Source organism: Podarcis tiliguerta (assembly GCF_965153285.1).
Source record: "Podarcis tiliguerta genome assembly, chromosome: 13".
Classification (NCBI taxonomy): domain Eukaryota; kingdom Metazoa; phylum Chordata; class Lepidosauria; order Squamata; family Lacertidae; genus Podarcis; species Podarcis tiliguerta.
In genome coordinates, this window is record NC_139546.1 from 1,003,303 (window position 1) to 1,030,207 (window position 26,905).

At 51.3% G+C, this 26,905-nt stretch overlaps 1 protein-coding gene across 1 annotated transcript in view; it reads left to right on the forward strand.

The window, feature by feature from the left end:
* Positions 1-19,169: 19,169 nt before the first annotated feature.
* FAM222A (family with sequence similarity 222 member A) overlaps positions 19,170-26,905 on the forward strand; it is a 96,885-nt gene continuing 89,149 nt past the window's right edge. The window contains exon 1 of the mRNA XM_083407323.1: positions 19,170-19,332. The gene's annotated coding sequence lies outside the window, so the exon portion shown is untranslated. The remainder of the gene's footprint in view (positions 19,333-26,905) is intronic.

A 26,905-nucleotide genomic window follows, 5' to 3' on the forward strand; every position in this document is an offset into this window, starting at 1 on the left:
AGGAAGCACGCTCAAGCTGCTGACTCTGCCTGCATACATGGTCTTCTGTAAATTTCCACTGGGTTTGAGGCACAATTGATTACTCCTTCTCACAATCCCCCCCTCTTGTTGTACCCTGCCTCAAATTCACATAACAATTCCCAATGTTCTCCTTCTTCGCCCTCCGTAGGCACAGGGGCATACCGCATGGACATTAGCTGGGTTTGGACCTGCCTTTGCGCTAGTAGAGAAAGAGAATTATTGATTGCCCTTACAAATATGGGCAAAACACATGGAATTAACACACACCCAGCAGCTATGAGTCCAATAAGGGCCACTATTGCCTGTAGCCCGGGCAATTTTGGAAACCAGGATCCAAACATATCTTTAAAGTTTAACCCTTCCCATGTTTGCACCGGGACATGTGCTAGCCTAATCATGCGATCTGCTATATCCTTAACTACTTTTCCACTATCATCTATTTCAATACAACAATTAGTCAGGTTAAATTTACCACAAACCCCCTTCCCATGTTCCATTGGTGTCATTCCTTAGAAAGCATTCTGTTCCCACCAGCTGATTAGAGATCTGCCATATCTCATTTCCCAAATGGTGGTATGTAAAATTCTTTTGGCTTTTATAGACCTCAGTATAGTTCACCTCATGGGCTACCCAGGGCCATTGATCCCCCATGTTGGTGCTCCCGCATACAAAACAATTCCTGACTGTTAGTTCTTTTGCAATTGTTTCGGCTAAGCTTAGAAACATGTTGTGAGCTTTAGGTGGAAGAGGGAGATGGTTGAGCTGTTGCATCTGTTCCTCAAACTATCAAAGACCGTAATGGGTCTCTTTGTTACTTTGCTCGTGTGTACCTGAATAATTAAGTAGCCATAAGGATCCTTCCCTGTACCATCTATCCCCAATCCCACGTATATGTGTTTCGGTGTGGTTGTTGTAGATTCCTTGACCCATAGGCAGACGGGATTGCATCCTCCAGATTTGCAGTCTGTGGATGCTCCCCTAGTGGTGATATTTACCCCCTCAGGTCCCCTGTAACTGGGCTGCCTATTGACTCCCTCCGTGTACCAATAATTCCACGTCCCACTCCCTGCTCCCACATTGGTCTCTCCTATCCGTTTGGACAAATACTTCCTGTTCTGTAAATATGACTGTTCCCAGCTGTGGGACCCACATGTCACTCCTGCCTGTCTTGGGCTATAGAGAACATTGTCTTCCTCCCCCCCCCCCTTTGTTTGCAGTTCCCCCTTTGTATCCATATACATATATACTTGAAGTGATCGGCCCCACCGCCAAAGGTTCATAGCATTCTGTCTTATTTTCTTTGGTCTGACACCTATAATACTGAGTTTGATTATATATACACGGTCTTAATTGTGTGAGGCACTCCGGGGCCACATTGTAATAGATTAAAGTCCTGGTGACTTTATTCCCTGTTTTAGTAGTCTGAATACACTCTGTACATTCCTGGTCCTGGGTGCCTGAACAAATCCGGGCAATGCCCAGACCCAGGAAAAGGAGCATTAACCCTCTCATGGCTCAGGGAAAATGTCTCGGATCTGGCGTTTTCCTCAAATATCTCAAGGTTAGAGTCACCGTGGGGGTCTCTAGTAACTCACAATGGACCACCCCCTGCAGAGTGACTCTACAATATTGAATTATTATGTCCTCTACAAAGACTATAGAGCATTCTTCAGTACAATGCACGCAACAAACACATGCTTCACAGTGAGCGCAGCAACAACATTCGTAGAAACACTTGCAAGTACAAAATAAACACATCAGGAAAGCATTCACTGTCCTTAATCTCCTCCCTGGTTCCTGGTCCCTGATCTGGTGAGTTTCACCTTCAACGGATTGTCTGGGCTCGGTGTTGCCGTCCAACTCTCAGGCGGGGCCCTTTTTACCCGGTGATAGTGAGTCCATCCGTGTTCTCGGGTCCGTACTGCTGACTCAGTGGTGAGCAGGACCTGGAAAGGACCATCCCAACTCGGGCTGAGCTCCTCCGCCTTCCACGTTTTGATCAGGACCAAGTCGCCAGGCTGGAAAAGGTGTTGTTGTTCCAACAACGGGGGTCTTTGTGCCAAGACTCCCTGCCTATGGAGAGATAATAAGGACTGGGACAGTGACTGCAAATATTTCCTCAGAAACAAGTCTTTGAATACTATCTGGGGGTTCCCCAGCTGTGTCAGGTAAGGCCGTCCCATCATCATCTCAAAAGGGGACAATCCCGTGTCCTTCCTAGGAGCTACCCGCATTTGCAACAAGGCCAGGGGTAGATTTTTCGTCCAAGGTAGTCCATTTTCCAAGTATAATTTAGTCAAATGTTTTTTTTTTTTAATTTCTGCGTTTGCACGCTCCACCTTCCCGCTACTTTCGGGGTGCCAAGGAGTATGAAAGTCCCATTTTATTCCTACCAACCCCATGACTTCCTGCAGCACCTTTTGGGTGAAGTGAGTCCCTCGGTCTGAGTCTAATGTCTCAATCATTCCATACCTAGGAATGAGGCTTTCTAGTATGTTTTTGGTGACTACTTGAGCTGTGGCCTTTCTACTGGGTATGCTTCCACCCATCCCGTCAGGTGGTCTTTAAAGACCAATAAGTACTTCTGCCCTCCCCTCTCCGGTAGTTCAGTGAAGTCTGCTTGTACTCATTGAAAAGGCCATACTGCGAGGGGTCTCCCCCCTCTTTCTGTCTTCTTTGCCCGCGTTTTATTAACCTTCTGACAAATTAAACATTTCCAGGCGATGGCATGAGCTATTGGCCACATGTCACGGCTCCAATACAGGGGCTTAACTAGGTTAATCATTCCTTCAGTCCCAAAATGTCCACTCTCGTGCACTTTCTCCAAGATTCCCATCATAGTTGTTTTGGGAAGTACCATTTGTCCCTCTGGGGTCTCCCAACCACCCTCCTTTTCTATTGGACAACCCAATATACTTAGGTTCGTCCTGGGGGACTGGCTTATATTCCTTCATCAGGGCAATCACCGTAGGATTCATCATCTTTGTCATTAAACGTTATACCATATTTTGCAAGCATTGCAATAAGCAGGGAATACACAAGCAGAGGAGCAAAAGAATTAGCAGGGGCCCTATTAACATTGCAAAGAGTCCCTGAACCCAACCACGTGGTAGGAGTCTTTCCAACCCGGACATGTCCCAGCCCTCCCAGGTCTATTATAGGGATTGTGGGCTCCCCTACTAGAAAAAGCAATAGAACAACTAGGGGAAATAATTGCAGGGCGCTTTCCCCACAAATTCTATGGCGTTCATGCCAGCAGAAATAAATGGCCATCCAGGAGCACAGGGTTCCCACTGCAATTCCCAGCCACCAACCCCAATGACTCCAAGGCTCCTGCATTTGGTCAAGCTCGGGCGTATCCCACCCAAAACACAGCAGGGGGTTGAGATGAACGTACTAGGGTCCCTGAAGACCCCTTGGGAGATGTTGGGAGATATTCCGGTCAGCACATGCTGGCTGTAAGTGGTAAGGCTGGCTAAATCAGCCTGCTCCTGATAATTCCACCGTGGAGTGGTGGTGGGGGGGGGTAGACTTGGTCAAGTTGGCCCCCGTCCACTCCCTAGTTCCTTAAAAAGGCTCTCGCCTCGACATGTACTCTTCTAGTCTCCTCAGTGGTCAGGATGGAGTCTAGAAGGTACTGCACGTCGTCAAAAGTGGGGTTATAAGTTTTAAAAATGCCTTCAAACAATTTAATAATTTTTGCTGGGTTTTCCTCAAAGGATGGATTTTGGTTTCTCCAGTGACATACATCAGCACTGGAAAGTGGCACATGTTGCACTGTGTAAGTGCGCTCAGGGACCACTCCATTGGGGTCTGGCACCCCGGGAGGATCATAAACCACCCTCAAAGGCATGGTTGCCACAGCTTGTCCTCCTGAGCCTCTTCTCTCTTCAGTTTGAATCCCCAATCATCATTTTTAGTAGCCGCTTTCCAGTTGTTCAGAAAGCATTGTAAAGGGGTGCATTTACTCCCTCCCGACCCCATCTTAATTTTCCTCAACAAAGTAAAAGTAATCCGCTCCTAGAGACAATTTTATTCAGGCAAGCAGCTCTCACTCCAGACTGTGACTTCAAGAAATGCACAGTCCCACATATGGTTAGCCAAGGGGAAACGCTAAGCCCCGACCACTCAAACTTTCATCCTTTCACTGGATTACTTTGGCACACTTCACACTTTCCTTTTTTTTTTTTTTTCTAGTTCAAATTAGCTAATTCAGCAAATCCTTTCCCTCTTTCTCAATCCTTGTTCTATAATTTATCTTAACACAGTCTAAGTTTTCCACTTTAGCCCATTAACAGTCAGTTTTTGCTTAATCCTTTATAACATTTTTCAATTTTGCAATATTTCTGTAAATATACTTTAAATTTTTTTCCAATCTTCTTCCATCGACTCTTCTCCCTGGTCTCAGATTCTGCCAGTCATTTTTGCCATTTCAAACAATACATCAAAACACCAAGAGAAAAAAAAAACAAAAACATCTAAAAACACATCCAATTTCCATATCTTTATCTTTCATTTACTTATTTCCTCGACTTCCTCACATCTCCCTTTCCCTTATTTTCCCAATTTCCTCCCTTCCCCTCTTTGGGCATCAGGTGGGGAGGTTTCCTTGCATTTCCTTGCATGCGCAACAGCCTTGTTTATCTCAACTTGCACAGCCCCTTGCACAACAACCCTATCTTGCCCCACCAGTAACTGCTTCACCCGTTACTGACAAGTCAGTCTCTCTTCCCCCTCCCTTCTCAGGAGGCATGCTCCTGATCACGTACACTTTTTCCTTCAATATGTATCAGTTTCCCCTTCTGGATTCCAATTATAACCTCTCTCAGGTCCTATTGGATATTGGGGCCAAACTACCCTAAAAAATTAATCATTTTTTACTTTTGACAGGCCCCTGGTATACTGTCTCACCCCATCTTCATCCCATTCTAATAGGACCTGCCCCAAGGGACTATTCGGATCAATGGGATCCTGCTTTCCTCCATTAGACCCTTTTCTACACGTACTCTGTCCCTTGCCCATTGTTACAATGTCTCACAACCGCTCACTCACAGATTCACGCGGACTCGCCTGGCCGTTTCCCTCGCGGGACCACGGAACCGCAAGCTAATCCTCTCGTCAGGACTAGGTCCTGATCCACACTCACGCGTCCGTATGGAACCTCTCTTTCACTCAGGAGACGAATCACTCACCCCCTCCTTCTTTCCAATCCCAAAGCTTACTCACCCAATGCAGTTCAGCGCCGTTTCCCTCGACTAGTGAACAGGCGGGCGTCCCCGCTGGGTACTCACGGTCCCCGACCGCGATATCTCTCCTTCTCAGTCTCGGATTCAGTTCCCTATATCAGGTTTCCGTCAATCAGCCCTCGTGAACCGTCACAGACACGCCCGGGTCAGGTTTCTCCGAAAAATCGGAGTGGCGCCTACCCGTTCACCGGGGGTCGCTGCACAGCTCGTCGAGGGCCCCACGTTGGGCGCCAATTTGTGAGATAGTGAACGTGGTCACCAAACAAGACAAGGAAACCTTGGATATAAGGATAACCCTTTTATTTGTAACGCGTTTGCAAAGGCGGGCCCCCCCGCACTCAAGAGTACGAAGGGGCCCCGAGCAAGCTACGGATCGTGACTTTTGTTCCTATTGCTGCCGCCCCTCCTTTAGAGGCTTGGCTTACAATCTACCTATTGCAATTCAACACGACTCTAATACATAGACCAATCTACACTCACTATTTGGGTTTTTCCTAATATGGGAGCTATACATTCTGAAGCTCCTTGTGGTCTTTTGTGGTCTAACTGACAGGAAGCACGCTCAAGCTGCTGACTCTGCCTGCATACATGGTCTTCTGTAAATTTCCACTGGGTTTGAGGCACAATTGATTACTCCTTCTCACATATGGCACGGCACATCCATTTTTTTTGCATTGCAGAGGGTTGGACTAGATGACCAAAGTCCTCATCCAAAGCCTTACTGGTGGACCGGTCTCCTGCAGCCTCAGCTGTCCATCCCCCCAAACCCCACATCCCTGAATAACTTCCTGTGGACTAGAGGCAGCTATACAGAAAGCACAGACTGTCTCCTATGCCAGGATTTGAATGTAAGAGATTTGTTGTGGCTGAATAACTCTTGGAGACTATAAATAAATTGCAGGGGGGGGGGATCAACACAGCAAATAAGCAGCTGACCTCTTGACCTTGACATCCCTGCATGTGGGAACTGATCCTAAATTCAGCACTGATGTAAAAATGCTGCAACTGCATGTGGCCTACACATTTATCCTGCGGTGCACTTTATTCTGCAAGAACTGTCACCTGGTCACTCTTCCTTAGGCAAGAACTAGCAGGCTCAGTGTACACAGCATTTTAGAGGGTGATGCAAGCAAAGGTTCTCTGCCCTGAACAAATTTTGACAGTGTCCAGAGCTGCACAGACTGTAACCAGAATTTCGGTAGATTTCTCCAGAAAATTTGGCTGCCTTTCCAAAGCTGGGGCTAACTATTTTCGTTTTGTATTGCCTTTATTTTGTCAGTACTGATAGTTCTCGTTTCAGTGCAAGGCCTAGGGTGTTCTTTAACATTTGTAGGTCATTGCATTGCACCATGGGTTTTGTAGTCTTTAAGGCTTTATAAAGAGCAAGCCAGCCACTCCTCTCCCTTTCTTTTTGCGCTTCTTTAGCTTGTAAGCATGGAGATGGCTGGGGTTGTGGGTGAAATGGTTAAAATATCATGAGGCTGCTGAATCCTTCCCAGCTGCTGTTCTGGGTGAGGAACTGCTATTAATTAAAACCTGAGTGCTGGAAGGGCAGGTTGCGACGCAGGGATGTGGTTCCTCTTGGCACGTCCTTCAGCCTATTGTCTTCTCTGCCAATATGGGGAGGGTTTTGCAGAGGGTAAGAAGCAATGATCCCCACGTATTGATGGCCGAGCAAATCAATGCTATCTCCCTGTTCCATGCGTAGGCACCCATTGATTTTTGTTGTTGTTGGTACCTCTCTGTTTATGTAATGTCTGAACTTTGCACAACTCAACCGTTTAATGTGCAGAAAAGGAGGCCTGTTGCCATGAAAACAGATCTCTGGATGACAGCGTAATGCCGAGTTCTCCTTCTTTCCTTGGACTGCACTGAATGTATTTTAACCTTGATAAGTCAATAACTTTGTACAAAAGGGAGCAGAAGCTGATAGGGCTTTCGATGCATTGAAACCTCCCCCCCCCCCCCCCGGTTTTAATTCCCAGGAAATCGCTCCGTCCTGCAGACCGCTGAAAGCCATTTGAAATGAAAAAAGGCTGACATTTTGAACGCCAAGAAGTGGCCTGGTTTTGCATCCACAAAGGATGCGGGGGTTTATTTTATTTTATATCTTTCCTGCTTGGTAAGAAAGGCAGTAAAGCTGGAGAGTGATGGAGGCAGATGTGTGGGGTGGGGCATTCGATGAAGAGACGGGGGGGGGGGAGGATTGACAGAAGCCTAGAGGGCAAGCCTTTGCCAAAAGCAAAGAGGGCCCCGGCCGGAGGGAACAGGTTGTGCTTGCCTGTGACTGTCCCGTGAACAGCCTGAGGGACTGGCAGGGGACCCAGAGGGAGTGGAAAGGGAGACATGAGGGTGAGGTGATCAGGTTGTGGGAGATTTGGGGACCACCCGTGAATTAGTCTGGGCCCTGGGTGGGAGCCAGGAGGCTGATGGGGGCTGCGCGAGAAAGTGCATTAGAAGGGGGGTGGGACTGCCATCAGTACTCAGGGATGGGACCGCTAGCAGTATCTGTTTATTAGGATTGTATTGATTTGTCTTTGCCTTGATACTTTTAGTGTTGGGTTTTTTATATTTATGTTGTTGTTTTAATTTGCTGCACAGCTCTTAGAGATATTTTCTATATTAAGTGGTATAGAAATGGCCTATAAGTAAGTAACTGTCCTCTATAGCTATGGGGCAGATCACATGCTTGGTGTGCAGAAGGTCACAGAGTCAATTCCAGGATATCCGGGGATAAGAGAATAAGAAGAGCCTGCTGGATCAGACCAGTTCCCACCTCCCCAGTGAAGCATCTTGTTCTCACAGGGGCCACCCACAAGCAGGGCCTGAGCTTAAAAAGCACTCTCCCCTCCAGCGGTTTTGGGCAATAAATCATAAGTCAGCTGCTGCATCCTCCTCAGCCAGCTTGGTTGCCCCTTTCCTGCTCAACAATATTCATGTTGTATTGCAAATGCGGTCGCACCATAGATTTGCATAATGGCATTAGGATACCGGCAGCTTTGTTTTCTGTTCCTTTCCTAGAGATTCCTAACCTGCCATTTGCCCCCTTCCTTTTAATGCTGTATTGTTTTTAACACTTGATTGGGAGCCGCCCAGAGTGGCTGGGGAAACTCAGCCAGATGGGCGGGGTATAAATTTATTATTATTATTATTATTATTATTATTATTATTATTATTATTATTTTATTATTATTCCTGGCTGCTACGCACTGGTTCATCATCTTCACTGAGCTGTCTGCTATGACCCTAAGGTATCGCTCCTTGTCCATCACCGGCAGTTCAGACCCCTTGAGGATAAGAAATTAAGAAATTTTTTGCCCCCCACATCATCATCATCATTTATTGAATTTATATACCTTCCTATACTCTGAGGTCTCAGGGTCTCATCATGTGTCATTTTACAGTTGTTTCCTTTGAATTGGACTTGCAATTTTATCTCTGAATTGTGCCTTTGGAGCTCTTAACAATCCCTTTTTATTTTAACAACCCTGAACAATCTACTATCTTCAGCAAACGTGGCCACCTCACTACTCACTCCTAACTCTAGATCATTTATGGACAAGTTAACATCCTCCAATATCTAAAGGTCTGCCACATGGAAGATGGAGACAGCTTTCTGCTGCTCCAGAAGGTAAGATCTGAGCCAGTGGATGCACAGGATTAGAAAGGAGATTCTGACTCAGTATCAGGAAGAACTTTCTGGTGGTAAGAGCTGTTTAACAGTGGAACGGACTCCTTTGGAAGGTGATGGACTCTCCTTCCTTGCAGGGTGTGCTGGTCCCGGGGGTAAGGTACCTTGGGTGTAGCAAAGTCCACACGAAGAGGGGCAAGGTCCGAGGCAGAGTGCCGGGCGGTGAACAGGAACGCTGGAACAGGAGGCTGTGCAGGGAACAGGAACACCGGATGGTCGGGAACAGGAGGCCGAGCAGGGAACAGGAGTACCGGATAGTCACGAGCAGGGATCACGAACGCAGGAAGGTCCGAAGCCAACAACGACGTTGCTCCCGCAACCTGGGGCCGGGCTGACTGGGCTTTTATCCTCTTCTAAGGCCGGGGGCGGTCCCGGCCCCCAGGAGCCCCGCCTCCTCTGGCCTTAAGGCGAGCACTCCTCCTGGGGGCAACCAGTTCCCTTCGCCTCTCTGCTCTAAACCTCTGCAGATCAGGAGAGGCCGAAGGGTTACTGGGCCCTGGAGGAGGCTCACCTGTGGCCACTGAGTCGTCAAGCCTCCCTGGGGCCAGAAGGGCTTCACCTGGGGCCAGCTCCTGATGCACTGCCACAGGTGCAGGCTCTTCAGCATCTAGGCCTGGCCCCAGTTCAGCCGGCCCTGGAGGCGGGGACTCCTGTGCAGGCCGGGATTCCTCTGTTTCATCCTCCGAATCGGAATCCCAGGCCATCACACCATCCCCCCTCCCAGGCCCCCCCCTCAACCGAGGGTCCGGACCCGGCTTGCCGGGGTACGTCGCATGGAACTCTCGGAGGCAGGCAGGTGCGTGGACGTTGGCCGCTGGTTCCCAGGAACGGTCCTCCGGTCCGTACCCCTTCCAGTCAATGAGATACTGCAGCTTCCCCCTGCGGTATCGGGAGTCCAGGATGCGTTCCACCTCGTACTCAGGCTCTCCCCGAACCAACACTGGCTGCGGTCGGGGACGGTTCGGGTGGAACTCGTCGGGTGGGGCCACCGGACTCAAAAGGGACCTGTGGAAGACCGGGTGAACCTTCAGGGTTGCGGGTAACCGGAGACGAAATGCCACAGGAGAGACTTGGTCTACGATAGGGAACGGGCCGGTGAAGCGGGCGTCCAACTTCCGCGAAGGTCGAGAGGGGTGGAGGTGGCGAGTGGAGAGCCAAACCAGGTCACCGACGCGAAGTTCCGGCCCCACCTGGCGGTGGCGGTCGGCCTGGGCCTTGTACGCTTCCTTGGCCTGGTGCAGTTGCTCCACCAAAAGCTGTTGCTGGGACTGGAGCTCTTGAAGCCACTCCGTCACCGCCGGGACTGCGGATGTCGGCAGCACCTCTGGAAACAGCCGTGGATGATAACCATAACTGGCCTGGAACGGGGTCTGCTGGGTGGACGCATTCACCGCGTTATTGTAGGCGAACTCCGCCAATGCCAGGTGGTCGACCCAGTCATCCTGCTGGTAGCTGCAGTAACACCGGAGGTACTGCTCCAGCACCGCGTTCGCCCGTTCCGTCTGGCCATCGGTCTGTGGGTGGTAGGCTGACGAGAGGCAGACCTCCGTCCCGAGGGTCCGGTGTAGTGCTTGCCAGAACCGGGATGTGAACTGAACGCCCCGGTCGGACACCACGCGCTCAGGTAGGCCATGCAGGCGGAAGACATGCTGAAGGTACAGCTGAGCAGTTTCCTTGGCTGTGGGTACAGATGGACAGGGAGCGCAGTGCACCATCTTGGTGAAATGGTCGGAGAAAACCAGAAGGCAGGTACAGCCACGAGACGAGGGTAAGTCCACTACAAAGTCCAACGAAACCGTGTGCCAAGGGTGCGGTGGAACTGGCAATGGCTGAAGTAGGCCGGGGGGTCGCCCGGTAGGTCCCTTGGCGCGCCGGCAGACATCACAACCAGCAACGTAGCGAGCCACGTCAGCCTTCAGGCGGGGCCACCAAAACTCTCGACTGACCAGATGGGTGGTCCGATACCGTCCAAAGTGCCCCGCTGCTGGGGCATCATGGGCCATCCGGAGAACCTCCAGCCGTAGTGGCCCTGGCGGGATGTACAAACGACCGTGGTGCAGCAGAAGGCCCTGATGCAGGACCAGCCCCGGATACTGTGGGCTGGACCCTTCAGCCAGCTCCCGGAGTCGTTCCTGGGCCCAAGCGTCGACCCGCTGCTGTTCCCGCACCCGAACCTGCAGTGGCTGCGCCTCCTGGGTGGCCAGGAATGCAGCCGGAGGTAGGATCGTGGTGGGTTCTGCTTGCTGTACCGTGTCTGCGTTGTCGTCAGGTTTCCGGGACAGGGCATCCGCCTTCTGATTCTGAGAGCTAGGGATGTAGCGGATCCGGAACTGGAACCGGGAAAAGAACAACGCCCACCGGATCTGTCTTTGGTTCAGCTTGCGGGTGGTCTGGAGGTACTCCAGGTTCCGGTGGTCGGTTCTCACCTCCACCGGATGTCGTGCCCCCTCAAGATGGTGGCGCCAGACCTCAAAGGCTACCTTGATGGCCAGTAGTTCCCGCTCCCACACAGTATAGTTACGCTCCGCTGGTAGGAGCTGGCGGGAATAGAAGGCACAGGGTAAGAGTGGCGCTTCAGGACCAATCTGTTGAGACAAGACGGCACCGAGAGCCGTACTGGAAGCGTCGGTCTCCACCACAAAGGGTCGAGAGGGGTCAGGATGTTGTAAGATTGGTGCCCTCTGGAAACAGGCCTTCAACCCCTGAAACGCCTCCTCTGCCTCCTTGTCCCAGGAAAACGGCGTCTTTGGGCGCAGTAGCCGGGTCAACGGGGTGGTGCGATGAGCATAATCAGCGATGAAGGTCCGGTAGTAATTGGCGAACCCCAGGAAACGCTGTAGGTCCTTGCGGTTCCGGGGTGCCGCCCATTCTTGAACCGCTGTCACCTTCCCCGGGTCCATTTGCACCCCATCTGGAGAGAGCCGGTGACCAAGGAAGTCCACAGTCCGCTGATGGAACTCGCACTTGCTGAGCTTTGCGTACAAACGGTGCTCACGCAAGCGCTGCAGCACGGTCCGGACATGTCCCTCATGGCGAGCCGGGTCACGGGAGTAAATCAGTATGTCATCCAAATACACCACCACGTACTTGTCTAACAGGTCCTGAAACACGTGGTTGATGTAGCGTTGAAACACAGCAGGCGCGTTGCACAAACCGAAAGGCATAACCAAATATTCGAACTGCCCGTACCGGGTCCCAAACGCTGTCTTCCACTCATCCCCGGCTCGGATCCGAATCAAGTTGTAGGCCCCCCGGAGGTCCAGCTTGGTGAACACCTGTGCCCCTTGCACCCGCTCCAGCAGCTCCGAGATAAGGGGCAAGGGGTACCGGTCTGGGACGGTAATTTTGTTCAGGGCTCGGTAATCATGGCAAGGGCGGAGTTCCCCACATTTCTTCTTAACAAAAAGCACCGGCGCCGCGGTGGGCGAGGTGGAAGGCCTAATGAACCCACGCTCCAGGTTCTTGCGCAAGAAGTCCTGCAAAGCCTCGCGCTCTGGCTCTGTTAGGGAGTATAAGCGACTCACTGGTAAAGGCGCTCCGGGTTGGAGGTCTATGCCGCAGTCAAAAGGCCGATGCGGCGGCAGCTGGTCTGCCCCCCGTTCCTCGAACACGTCCTGGTAGTCCTGGTACACGGCTGGGAGCGTGGGTGCTGCCTCCTCTGAGGGCGCGGCCGCCAGCGTTCCGGATTGAGCATGGGAACATGGGTCTGGGAAGTGCACGGTCCGTTTGACCCAGTCAATCTGAACGTTGTGGGCCTCCAGCCAGTCCATCCCGAGCACCAGGGGGAAGCGGGGCATAGAGGCAATGTCCAAAGTTCGCAACTCCCGGTGCTGCTGGAGACACAGGACCAGAGGCTGGGTCTCCTGAGTAACGGCACCTGAACGCAGAAGTCGTCCGTCAATCGCTTCCACCTGGACCGGTACTGGCTTGTTCCGAAGTGGCACCTGATAATGGGCGGCAAAAGCAGCGTCCATATAGGAGCGGGTTGCCCCTGAATCTACCAAAGCATGGGTGAGGATCCAGGGCCCACCTGGAGGGTATAAACGTACCGAAACCATAAGATGTTGCAAGTCCATTGGTGCGGGCCCATTCTGTACGGTTTGGGACCCCCGGTAGCTAGGGCCATCAGCTACTGGGGTTGGCGGTTTCCCTGCGGCTGGCGTTTCTCAGGGCAGGACCGAGCGAAGTGTCCACTTCCGCCACAGTAAAGACAGAGATTTCCATCCCGACGCCGCGCCTTCTCTGCGGGGGAAAGGCGTGGCCGCACTGCCCCGAGCTGCATAGGCTCCTCCGTTAAATCAGTTGTGACCGTGGGGCTGCCGGAAAAAGCTGGTGCCGTGAACTGGAAGTGTCGGCGACCCCGGGCCTGACGACGATCCTCCAACCGGTCGCCTATTTGTAGACTCCGTTGAATGAGAGTGTCCAGCGTGGTGGGGCGTTCCATTGTGGCCAACTGGTCCAGTACCTCGTCCGAAAGCCCTTCGAGATACTGGTCCCGCAGTGCCGAGTCATTCCAGGTCAAGTCCTGTGCCAACAGCCGGAACTCCGTGGTATATGTGGCCACCGTGGACTTGCCCTGTTTCAAATGCCGAATCGCCCGGTTGGCTTGACTCTCTTTCTGGGGGTTGCCGAACGCGGCCTCCAAACGATTGCAAAACCCCGTATAGTCTGCCAGCAAGGGGGAGTCTTGCCTGAGTAGCGGCAACGCCCACTTGGCCGCCTGGTCCTTTAACAAGCTAATCAAAAAGTGCACCTTGGTACGGTCGTCAGGAAAGTTCCGGGCTCGCCCCTGAATATACAGTTTGGCCTGGGCCAGGAACATGGGAAAGCTGGCCGGGGCTCCATCAAATTTCTCAGGCAAAGCCACTGGGTACTTGCCCGGAGCCGGGGCGTCGGCCCCAGAAGCCGGTAGGGCTTCCAAGCGTTGCTGAAGTGCCACAACCGCGTCACTGAGCTGCTGCACGGTGTGAGACAAGGCCTGGTTCTCCTGGGCCAAAGCCACCAGTGCAGCCGCCTGTTCAGCCATGGCCTCTGGCTCTTCCCGAACGCACCCCGACGAAGGGGGAGTGCGGGAGGTGGCGGGAGCAAACTGTGCTGGTCCCGGGGGTAAGGTACCTTGGGTGTAGCAAAGTCCACACGAAGAGGGGCAAGGTCCGAGGCAGAGTGCCGGGCGGTGAACAGGAACGCTGGAACAGGAGGCTGTGCAGGGAACAGGAACACCGGATGGTCGGGAACAGGAGGCCGAGCAGGGAACAGGAGTACCGGATAGTCACGAGCAGGGATCACGAACGCAGGAAGGTCCGAAGCCAACAACGACGTTGCTCCCGCAACCTGGGGCCGGGCTGACTGGGCTTTTATCCTCTTCTAAGGCCGGGGGCGGTCCCGGCCCCCAGGAGCCCCGCCTCCTCTGGCCTTAAGGCGAGCACTCCTCCTGGGGGCAACCAGTTCCCTTCGCCTCTCTGCTCTAAACCTCTGCAGATCAGGAGAGGCCGAAGGGTTACTGGGCCCTGGAGGAGGCTCACCTGTGGCCACTGAGTCGTCAAGCCTCCCTGGGGCCAGAAGGGCTTCACCTGGGGCCAGCTCCTGATGCACTGCCACAGGTGCAGGCTCTTCAGCATCTAGGCCTGGCCCCAGTTCAGCCGGCCCTGGAGGCGGGGACTCCTGTGCAGGCCGGGATTCCTCTGTTTCATCCTCCGAATCGGAATCCCAGGCCATCACACAGGGGCTGGATGGCCATCTGTCAGGGATTGTTCAGCTGTGACTCATGAATTGCAGAGAGCTGGACTAGATGACCCTCGGGATCCCTTCCAACTCTACAGTTTTATGATTCAATAGATGCCAGTCCTTGGGAGACTTCACTTTATATTTCTCCCCTTTCAGAGAGCTGCTCATTTATTCCTACTTCCTGTTCCCTGATGTTTAGCCAATTCCTGATCCACAAGAGGACCTCTTCTCTTATTTATTGACTGCTAAGCTTACTTATAATAAGGGACGCGGGTGGCGCTGTGGTCTAAACCACAGAGCCTAGGGCTTGCTGATCAGAAGGTTGGCGGTTTGAATCCCCGTGACGGGGTGAGCTCCCTTTCCTCGGTCCCAGCTCCTGCCAACCTAGCAGTTGGAAAGCACATCAAAGTGCAAGTAGATAAATAGATACCGCTCCGGCGGGAAGGTAAAACGGCGTTTCCATGCGCTGCTCTGGTTCGCCACATGACCCGGAAGCTGTCTGTGGACAAATGCCTGCTCCCTTGGCCTATAGAGCGAGATGAGTGCCACAACCCCAGAGTCATTTGTGACTGGACCTAACGGTCAGGGGTCCCTTTACCTAAGCTTACTTAGGAGTCTTAGGTGAGGTACTTTGTTGAAACTTTTTGAAAGTTCATGTATGTTGTGTGATGCGTAAGACCTCTGCCTGGCACTTTGAAGCGGTGCTGCCGGTCAGAGCAGACACCATTTGGCTAGATGGATCAACAGTCTGACTCTGTGCAAGGAAGATTTGTGCACGGATGGTGGGGACGGAAAGAGCACCAGCTTGGCATGCAGAAGGTTCCAAATCTAGCCTGCAACATTTTCTCTATGTAGGGTTTTGAAATGATGCCCTGTCTGAAAATCTGGAGAGCTGCTGCCAATCAGTGTAGCCAATACTGAACTACTGTACAAAGACACATCATCTGACTCGTATACAGCAGCTTCCTGTGATCCCATGCCTAGGGATGAAAGTGAAATTTGTTCCATCCACATTTTAAAGTAACTCAACCTCATTCACTGGTCCCAGATTTACATGCAGATTGAAGGACAGCAAACAAATGAGAATTTTGTGGTGCAGTTTTAATTTCTAGATTGTGTGCAAAATATATGTATTTTATTGGGAAATATAGTATTTTTCTGCATACAGAATGCAGATTTTTAGGGATTAATTTTTCAAAATGAAAAAAATGTGTGTGGAATTTATGAGGTGTTTTTTTTTTTTTAATCTACAAAAAATGGACTTGTGATTGAGCACATGTGAAACTGGATGAAATTCACAATGCAGCCAAAATAAGAATCATTCAGTCAGAAAGAACCACTCTGAAAAAGATTCCAGCATCCTCTCCTAACAGTGGTCAACCAGATGCCTGCGGAGCCTACAAGCAGAACCTGAGCGCAACATGGATTCTCCTCACTTGTGATTGGCAGGAGCTGGAACTCAGAAGCATTGCTGCCTCAGGCCACAGAGACAGAGCAGGTGGCTAAGAGCTGCAGACGGGCAGCCTTCTCATCTGCAAATCTGCCCAGTCTTCTGCATTGCAGCCATCCCTAATGACATGTCAGGCTCAATTAAAAGCAATGGTGTTAAAAAGGTGTTTAGATCTCCAATTAGATTTAGATTTTAGATTTGGGAGAGAGTGAAGCTCTTCCCTGTTTGGCAGAATCTCAGCTATCAAAATGAATCTACTACCCAGGATGCTGTTTTTATTCCAATCAATTTAAATTGTAAATAATTCAGGCTACTTCAAAGAATGGAAGGAGGATATTTCTAAATTCATCTGGCAGGGGGGAAAGCCAAGAATTAAACATAAAATTATGATAGATATAAAAGAAAGAGGAGGCTTTGCCCTGCCAGACCTGCAAACGTACTATGATGCAGCCTGCCTGTGTTGGTTAAAAGCATGGATTACATTGGATAATGCAGACTTAGAAGGTCATTTTTTAAAATTCAGCTGGCATGCATATCTCTGGATAGGTGAAAATTTATAAAAGTTTTATGAATCATATTCTAAGGTTTGGGAGTTTGGGAGAAAGATAAAAATCTGCTGGAAAGGAAAACACCTTTATGGCTATCTCCTTTCGAGGCTATTACAATTAAGAGAATCAATATGGATAGACAGGGAATTGCTGCACTTTACAGAGAGGGAACCTAAACTGAAATCAATGGACAGTGTAAGGAGCCATGTTACAGATTGGTTACAATATCATGTTGCATGAAATGTTTAAAATAGACAGGAAAAATAGTTTTTCAGACCAAAGCTCACAATTTGAAAAAGAACTTCTACAAAACAAAGAAAAACTTTTATCTAAAACGTACAATCTAAAATGCTCCCTGCAAGGCCCTTTCCACCTGGCCTAGGGGGTGGGGCCCAGACTCACCCAGCCTTCTATGTTAAATATGTATTCTGTAGTTGACCTCCTTTGTAATGTATTATTTTGAAATATTTAAGATACAGTACAGTCATATCTCATGTTGCGTCCGCTTCAGGTTACGTCTTTTCAAGTTGCGTCCTGCGGCAACCCGGAAATACCGGAACGGTTACTTCTGGGTTTCGCCACACGCACATGTGCAGAAGCACTAAATTGTGCCGCGTGTGCAGACGCCACTTTTCTGGATGCAAACGCTTTGAGTTGTGGACGTGCCTCTGGGACAGATTACATCCGCAACTCAAGGTTCCACTGTAATATTTTCTTCTGTTATGTCGCTTTGACTGTATACTCTATATCTGTCTTTCTTCAGATTGTTTTATTTATGTTTTATTAATTTAATATGCTGTAAACAGCTTTGAGATTTTTCTATAAAGCATTATAGAAATTAAATAAATAAATCAAAAGACGAGCTTGTCATTCTTTCATATGTGTTGGACCTGTAAGAGGGTAAAAGAGTATTGGGAAATAATTCATAATGAATTGAAAAAAATGTTTTTAAGTACTTTTCCAAAAAAAAAAAAAAACCAGACCTGAGTCCTTTTTGTTGGGTATAATACAGATGGAAATTCCCAGATGTCAAAAAAGGTTATTTATGTATGTGACTACTGCAGCCCGTGTTTTGTTAGCACAAAAATGGAAAATGAGCGAGGTCCCAACTAAAGAAGAATGGCAACTTAAACTGATGGAATATGTGCAGCTTGCGGACCTAACATATAGTAAGGGAACAAGAAGAACATACATTTAAAGGAGATTGGAAAATATTTATTGCTTATATGGAGGGAAATTGTGTACACTTGAAAACGTTGCCAGTATTAAGATAAATTCAACAGTGTAAATAAGTCTTGATGGCTGTAATAATGGAATGCTGAATGGTTTAGTTTATGTAAAATATGCAGAGATTTATAATATGCAAAATGAACCGTGGAAAGAGAAGAAGTCATTGATATTTTAAGGTTCCTTAAATGAGTATTCTTAATTATAAAACAGAAAATTACACACACACACACACACACACACAGTGTTTAGAAGGAAGCTGTGAGTTTTTAGTTTGCAGTTGCTGTTTTAACATTCCAAAGCCTCTCCTTGCTTTATCTTTTTTTGAGGGTCAATCAAGCAGCGTGGAAATGTCTCCCGTTCTGTCGGAGCCCCGCCCGGGGATTCGCCTTCCGCGCTCGAATTTCCCCGCGAAAGAGCCACGTGCCTTGCAGGCGGGGGCGGGGCCGAGCGCGAGAGACGCTTCGTGGCGTCGCCGGGGCAACGGCTGCCGGGGCGACGGGGGCGGGGCCGAGCCGCGTGCGCCTTGCGCCGGGGAGGAGCGCGCGCGCCCCGCCGCGCCTGGCCGCCTGCGCCCGGCTCGCCTGCGCTCAGTGTCGCCGGAGCCGCCGCCGCGGACGGAGCGGGCCAGGAAGCAGCCGCAGCGCCGCCGCCGCCGCCAGCCGGGCAGCCAGCCGGAGGCCGGAGGCCCGCCCGTGGAGCCGCCTCCGGGGATGCGGAGCCGCCAGGACCCGGCTGCCGCCTAGCCTCGCCGAAAACCGGATTTGGGCTTTGCAGCGCCGCCGCCGCCGCCGCGCCCTCGCCGCTTCCAGGGAACGCCAAGCCGCCGCCGCCTCGTCCTCGGTTTGCTCCGCGCCGGGGCAGCTGGGGCGCCGCTCGCCTTCCTGGGCGCCGGAGTCGGAGAAGCCGCCTTCAGCCGGCGTCGCCCGGAGCGCCCTTGGCCGCCGGTTGGGGCGCGGCGCCCTTCCTGCGCCCCGGCGGCCGGCGAGGGTCGGGGCGCACACAAAGGGAGCAGCCGCCCGGCGGCGTCCCCCGCTGCCGCCGCCGCCCGCCCTCCATGTCGCCTCGGCCGGGCGGCGCGCGGCCCCGGCGGGAGAGGAGCGCGGCGGGCGGCTGGCTCCCCCGGCCCGCCGTGCCGCGGCGCGGCCCTCGCTGCCCGTGAGGCGGCGGCCCATGCCCGGGGGCGGCGGCGGCGGCCCGGCCCGCGGCGCCTGCGGCGGCGCCTGCTGCTGCTGCTGCTGCTGCGCGTCGCCTGACCCCGCGCCGACTCGGCCGCCCTGGACCTCCGCCTCGCGCGCTCTCCGGCCAGGACCTCCTTCTCTCCCCGCCGCGGCTCCATGGCTCCCCGGACGCGCCGGCTGCTCCCGCCGGGGGCGGCCTGAAGAGGAGGAGCGCGCCAGTGGCGGCGGCGGCGGCGCTTGCCGGGTAAGGGTCGCGGGGCGACGGGGCTCCGGCCTCGGGGCGGGAGAGAGGAGGCTGCCGCTGGCCCATCCTTCCCGGGTGGCAGGGCCGCCTCGCCCCCTCCTCTCTTCCTCGGGGTTTTCCCTCGCGCCTTTTGTTAGCCACTCGGAGCGTTTGGTCGTGTTCTCTTTTTGCCACCAAGCTGCCTACTAGTTGACACGCATCTTTTCGGGGCTCGCGACAGCCCTGCCAGGTGGGTTGAGCCGAGAAATGCGAAGTGCCGGCCCCAAGGTCACCCCAGCCAAAGGGCACCTGTGGCCCCCCAGCCCCACAAGAACTCCTTGCTGCCGTCCCATCTGCCTTGCTTCATGGGGGGCAGGGACATTCTGCTGCGCCCATGCTGCTCCTGCTAGAAGGGGGGTGAACTTGCTGGCTGAGCTGCAGGTGCCTCGGGGGGCGCCGGAAAAGGGTGCTTTGGCCCAGGGGCAGTGGGAATCTCCTTGCCTGCCTGGAAGAGCCTTTTTCGCGGGGCGGGGGGGGGGGGGAGGAGAAGAGGCTCTGCAATTTGGCTACTTATTTTTCCTGAGACTACCAGGGGGCCTCTTATTGCATGCTATGGAATCTCTCACTTTGGGGTAAAGGGCTGGAAATCTTTCCTTTGGATGATTAATCTGCTCCCCTCCCCCATAAAATTGGAATGAGTGGCAGAATTGCTTCTGCTTAGGCCGGTGAAAGTGTAGTGAAGCTTTCTCAGAACTGACAAGAGAGTGGTGTTTTCTTTGATTACCTGGCAAGCCTTGTGTGTGTTGGAAATCACCTGCCCCCCACCCTGGGAACGTGTGGGGGGGGATTGGATGTACCTTCCAACTCTGCAAGTCTGTGATCTGTGTGGAGAGGCTGGTCTGCCCACGTGCCCCACCCCCCTTGGTCCTCCTTGGGGCAGGAGCTGGAGGTGGGCATGTACCTGTGGTTTTTAATTTCTAAAGGAGCACAGGGGTGCTTTTAATGAAAAGGGTAAATGTTGCTGACACATCCTCATGGCCGCAGTGGGATGGAGAGCAAGGGAGATCTCAACCAACCCACCTCAGCAGTACATTGATTTTCTTTTTAGGCTACTGTTAGGGATTCTTGGCATTACATGTAAATGGAGGGGTTTTTGGTAGCGAGAGGAAATCTGCTGTCTTGAATAATACAATATTTTTTTGAACAGAGTGGAGGGTTGACAAGTAGACTGTTGGCCTCCTTCGCAGAGATGTGTAACGGGGGGGGGGGGGCTGCAGATGTAGCTGGACCCCCCTTTTAAAAATTAAATTATTGAACGCTTCACAAACTTGCATGCTGCTGTGCTCCTGAATGCCCATTGCCCCTAACTTGGGCACATTGGCTTTAGATGATGCTTCAGCAGCCTCTGGAGGGCCACACGTTTGCCACCCCTGCTGTGGAACTACCTGAGCCTCTTGTGAGCAGAGGGGGTGGGCGGGCAAAAGGCTTTTGCCTGGCTTGCAGCTGGTTGCTGGTCTGGTCCACCAAAGCAATTCTGCCTTTGGAACCTTAGATAAAATGCCGGGGGGGGGGGGGCAGTTCCCTGGCTGTTGAGAAGCAAACCTCCATGTGCAGGGGCAGTCTGCCATGATGGCGGGGAGGGGGCGGGGAGGTAGAGGCAGAGCTTGGGGGCACCTGGCTGGCAAGTCCCGCGAACAGGACTCAGTGTTGGACTCAGTGGGTTTGACCCAGCAGGGAGATGATCTTCTTGATGTCCCTCAGTTTCCTCATTTAGTCTGTAGATTAAGAGAAATCCCATTTTGCCGGAGGAGGTGGAGGCTTTCCAGAACCTGCATTTTTGTTTGTTGTGCCCACATGAGGGGCTAATTTCCTGCTAAGATCATGCCCATCCTTGAATCCGGAATCTTTTAAGAAAGAACAAGCTCTGAGAAGTAGGAGTTTGCTTGGCTGTGTTGTGAGAGGCACAAACAAATGCAGCAAACATTATCTCCCCATCCCCTTGCAATACAGCTCACCTTCCAGCTGGCCCTTATCTTTCCATGAAAGGAGCTTACAGTAAATGTGTTTATTCCCCCACCCCCCTATTTTTTTTAAAAGTGCAGTCTCTGCATAGTGCCTGATGGGTTGGGCTGCACACAGTAATTCTGGGTCTGAAGAGGCAGAGGCGGTGCAAATGACCAGGGATGGAGGGGCCGAAGAAGCTGCCCGTGCCTGTGAATGGAGATAAGGGGAGCTGTGTCAGATGCGACTGGTCTTTGTATTTAATTTATTTATATCCCTTCCTTTCCCCCAAATTGCCATTCAAGGTGGCTTCCAATGTTTAAAAACAGCACCATTGTTATTATTTATTATTAGTGGCATTTATTAATCGCCTTCTATGCCATTGTCTCAAGGCGATTTACCCATAAGATAATGACAAACAGTTAAAAGCATAAAAACAACCAGTACCTTTAAAAACAAGACTGGTGTCCTGGCAAGTGGTGAAGACCCCTTTACCCAGCTGGGGAAGCCTGTCAGAACATTTCCAGGAGGCGTCAGCGGGCAGGGAAGCTTTTCCATAGAACGGGGCAGCCCTTCCCCAGGTTCCTGCAGAGCATGGCTCTCCTTCCAAGGGTCTAATTACCCACGCAATGTCAGGAACGTTATTGGCCCGTGGCCAGTACATTCTTAACGTTATAAAATATAAAGTAGCGAAAAAAGCTAGTTTAAAAAACCAACAGTTGTAATACACCAGACCCCGTTTAGAGCCAGCAGTTTGCCCTGACAGCTGCCCAGTGGTCAGCGCTGCCTGCACCTCCCTTTCCAGAGGCCTCTTCCAGGAAGACACAAAAGAGGGAGCCCGTCTGGCCTCTCTTGGGAGGGAATCCCGCCTTCTGGGAGCAGCTGTAGAAAAGGCTTGCTCTCGCATCCCCACCAGCATCTGGTGCTGAGGGGACTGAGAGAAGGTGCTCCCCTGAGGATCTTTGCACCCGGGCAGGTTCAGGCCATAGATTTACTGGTCATCAGCAGCACTTTGAATTGTGCCTGGGTTCAGATCAGATGTCAGTAAAGTGGTTTTAACTGGAGAGTAGCGTTCCTGGCTGCTGGTTCCCCCAGTGGCAAACTCTGGACTTAAGGACCCCAGCCTCCTCCTCTCCCCGTGGCTCAGCAAGAGAGCAGCCCTGCCTGAAACCCTGGAGCACTGAGCCAGGTGGGCCAAGGCGGCTTCCTGCATTCCCCAGCTGGTCTTGAGATGGTGTCTCTTGCAGCCAGGAACTTTGGAGCTCACAGCGAGAAGCACCTGCCCAGTTGCATCGGGTGCTCTGACCTGCAGGTTCTAGGAGATGGACTTATGCCTGCTGCACAAGGCCAGGGTGCTTTTCTGGGCTGGTTGGGAGCTGCACTTCAAAACGTCTGGAGGGCACCAGGTTGGCGAAGCCTGGATTAAACGTCCTCCTGCCACAATCATTTTCTGCAATGTGCTCCCATGCTGTGGATCCACGTGGATGTGGTGTGGCAGCAGAGCCGGAAGCTGTGGTTTATAACTCAGTGTTAGGAGCTGATATGTAAATATTCTGGCCTTTGAACAGACCTATGCTCCTTGCTTTGTAGCTTAAAAGGTAAAGGGTTCATTAGGTTCAGTCGTGGCCGACTCTGGGTTGCGGTGCTCATCTCGCTTTATTGGCCGAGGGAGCCGGCGTACAGCATGACTAAGCCGCTTCTGGCGAACCAGAGCAGTGCACGGAAATGCCGTTTACCTTCCCGCCAGAGCGGTACCTATTTATCTACTTGCACTTTGACGTGCTTTCGAACTGCTAGGTTGGCAGGAGCAGGGACCGAGCAACAGGAGCTCTCGTGGGGATTCGAAACGCCAACCTTCTGATCGGCAAGTCCTAGGCTCTGTGGTTTAACCCACAGCGCCACGCGCGTCCCTTGCTTTGTAGTTTAAGACTAGCTAAATTGAGGGACGGGAAAGACCACCTTCATGTTCTATCAGCGTCCATGGTCCTTGGGTGCCAAAGCCAGATTTAAAATTTTATTTTTTTAAGCTGGTGTCTGGAGTTTTCCACCGTGGGCTAATTGCAGACCTTAGTTGGCAGATAAAAACCATATGTAAAGTAGTTATTATTCATTTTTTAGAAACTTAGGTTGGAGCAAAAGTATGTAAGCTTTCAGGCTTTGTAGGTGCTTTGCTAGGTGAAATGTGAAGGGAGCAACATTTCTGGCGCAGATGGAACAGGTTGGCTTAGTGGCTGAATACATTTTCGCAAGGAGAAACCTGCTTTCCAAATAGCCCAGCGCTTGTGAACTTTTAAAGCCTGCGTACTTTTTAACCCGACTTAAGTCACTTGAGTGAAAGATGGTAGCTATGGGGTGAGGAACCTGTGGTCTGAGGGCCACATTCTGTGCTGGGGGGCCTTCCAGGGCCACGAGCAAAAGTGGGCACAGCAACAAATGTGCGTTTTGCCTTTTTACTACAAGTCTGCTTTTTCTCTCTGTGCTGCATCCATCCAAGCAAGCAAGAAGGGGGGGCTGGACTTGCCCCCCCAGTGCTGCCTTGTAAGTGTTTTGCATGGATTTGGCCTCTCTCAGCCATAACGCTCTATGGTGGCCTTAGCTCCCCCCCCCCCCCCTCCAGCATACCTCACAGGGCTGTTGTGAGGCTGGAACAAGATTGCCATAGAATGGCAGAGTTGGAAGGGACCGTGAGAATCAAACCCAGGACCCTCAGATTAAGACTTTTGGGCTCTGCTGACTGAGCTAATGTATATGAAATGATAAAACAAACCAAAAAGGGTGGGGGGGGGGGAGAAACTAAGGTAAATGGTAGCTTCTAAGGTTGTAAGCTCCTTGGGCAGTGGTGGAGTTGCATGTATAAAAACCTTGAAATAGTTGGGGAAATGGAAAGAGGGAGAGAGTTTATTTGGATTTGTAGCGAAATCTCAGCTCATTTCCTCCTCCTGTGCTGGAACCTCTTGATAATGACGATGCCTGCAGATTATAGATCTGATCATTTGGAACCAAATAAAACCCTTGGCTTCCTTCAACTTCATACACCTTTTGAAAGGCTCCAAGAATTTGGTGGGTCTGTCTCCCCAAGTGGCACCTGCCCCTTCTTTTCCCTGCATAAAGATCCATCTCCGGTTTTAACAGGTCGATAAATCTCCGCTTCCAAGTCCCACCTCTCAGTTTCATGCTGCAAGATATTTCAAGCCTGAAGAGGGAGGGCCATTAAAAATGCAAGGCTCTGAGCCGCTGGGTAGCGATCCGGGGCTGCAGGAAGGCAAAACTCACCCTTCCCCCCTTTTCTTCCTAAGGTAACACTAATGTCTCAGCAAATGAAACTGATCTGTAGAAAACGTAACTTGAAAAAAGAGACATTGCACATACCTTTGTAAACCAAGAAATCTTTAATAAAAATATTATTTTTTAAAAAGACGTTGGCCGTGTGCTTGACTAGTGAAATGGGACTTCAGTAGCCCACCTTCCTTGTTCCCTGACACCACCTCCTCTTTCCATGTGTGAGGATAAGGAAAGATTTCTTTACAAAGCGGATTTCAGTTGAGAGTAGCGCTCAGAACTTGTTAGGAATTTGATGGCCTTTCACTTTGGAAGAGTCCTGATCCTGCAACCCAGTTGCTAAGGCTGCCAAAGTGACTACTTCTGGCCCTTGGGGGAGGGGGGTGCTGACGGCGTAAATGGCTATCAGACTCTGAAAAGCTGGTATCACCGGATCACATCCATCAGTTTCATTGTATTAATTAGATTAAGTAGTTTTAATTAGATTTTGCAGTAAAGGTGTAATGCATTGTTGCAGTTTTGAATTTTATTGTGTTACTATCTTCCTTGGTGGGTCCTGCAGACCACTATTCTGAATCAGGGGAGGGGGCACTTGGGGTGAATTCATGAAGCCAAGGGGGGCAGTGGCTGGGGAAAGTGTGGGGCCCCCTGCTCTGAACTCTTATGTGCAGCAAACCTGCTACTCCTCCCTGGAGTGGAGAGGCAGTGGAGGGGCATTTCTGAGTTCCCGCTGCTCCTGCTTGCAAGAGAGTCGTGTCAAGTGGCTGAATGTGCCTTTGCTGGGTGTAAAGGCTGCAGGTGTGGGGGCCATTAATGGCTGCCCTGGTCTGCCTGCCTTGCCAGCTGCCCTTACTAAGCCTCCGAGTAAGCGGAGAAGCTAGATTTTTGCCATCCACCGTGAAAACATGCTTAACTTTTTTCTGTACTGAAAAGAAAACACAGCTAATGTCATTTTAAGAATAATTTAAAATGTGTTACCCAATTGCAGCCCATTTTGCATCCTTCTCCAGGTTGCATATATGGGTTTGTTTTTTATTTGAAAATAATGATCTTGAGCTTATTACAGCACTTCAGAGTACAGGAGGATACTTAACAGTCTAAAATGGAGAAAGGGGAAAGCGGAGGTCTGAGTAAACAGGGATTCTTTATAAGGGGTTCTTTCAGTTGCACCAGCGACTTTCCTGAGTCCTTTGTATGGTGCATGAGGCTCCCCCCTGCCCCCTGTCCTCCTGCCCACACGCAGAGTGCCTTCTTGTTCCTGAACAACCACAGTTGGTCGTCTTTCTCTGTGGCAACTAGTACTTAAGGGGCATATCCTGATGGGGTCAAAAACTCGGCTTTGATCCCTTGCAGGCCTGTAAAGGAGGAAAGAGCTGGCCTGTTGCTAATGCCTTGAGAAAATATGTGACTCTCTGGACAAGCTGCTATGCCAAATATAAATGACAAATTGCATTCAGGACTTTCCAGGCAAGCGAAGGAGCGAGAGAGGAAGGACATTTCTCTCCTTTTTCTCTTGCCTGGTGCATTCTTTGGAAAAAGCTAATATTCCTGCAAGGTAATTCAATCAAACAACGATTCCTGTCTGCAAATGCGGCAGAGAGGCAGGCTTACAAAAGCCCCTGCTTTTATTATCTCCTGCTTGCTCGAGAATTGCTTTTCTCCCTCGAGTGAGCTGGCTAAAGCTGGCTTTATTATGTTAACCTATTTGTGTGTCAAGAGCTATTGTGCCGCTCAGTATCTCTGTTTGTGTTTGCCTGGCACTGCAAAGAAAAGGGCAAGGCAAGGGAGAAGAGGAGGAGAAATGGCCGGCTGGTCAGTGCCTGGCACGGGGGGCGGGGGGGGCAGCACCACTTGCTTGCATCTCCCATGATTGCTCAACCCCCAAGGAGGGGTCTGCCATGATTATCAGCCTGCTGCCTAATAATGTCTCCTAAAAAGCGCACCTCTTTGAGGTGTTGTAGTGTTTGCGGCAGGGATGCTATTTCTACTTTGGTTGTGCAACCTTTGCTCACCTAGTGCCCCTAAATGTTTTAGCCTGCAGCTAGAGGCTACCAAGGCTGCTGAAGGCTGCACCCCTATCTGCATCTAAGTCTCCCTCCCTCCCCCCGGTTTTGTAGTATCTGACACAGACCAATGGTCCTTCTAGTTCAGTATTGCCTACACTGACTGGCAGCAGCTCCCCAGAGTTTCAAATGGGTCTCTCTTAGATGCCGGGGATGGAACCTGGGTCCGTCCTTCTGCATGCAAGGCAACTGCTCTACCACTGAGTGAGTTATGCCCTTTCCCAGATCATTAGCCCAGCTGGGGAAACCCA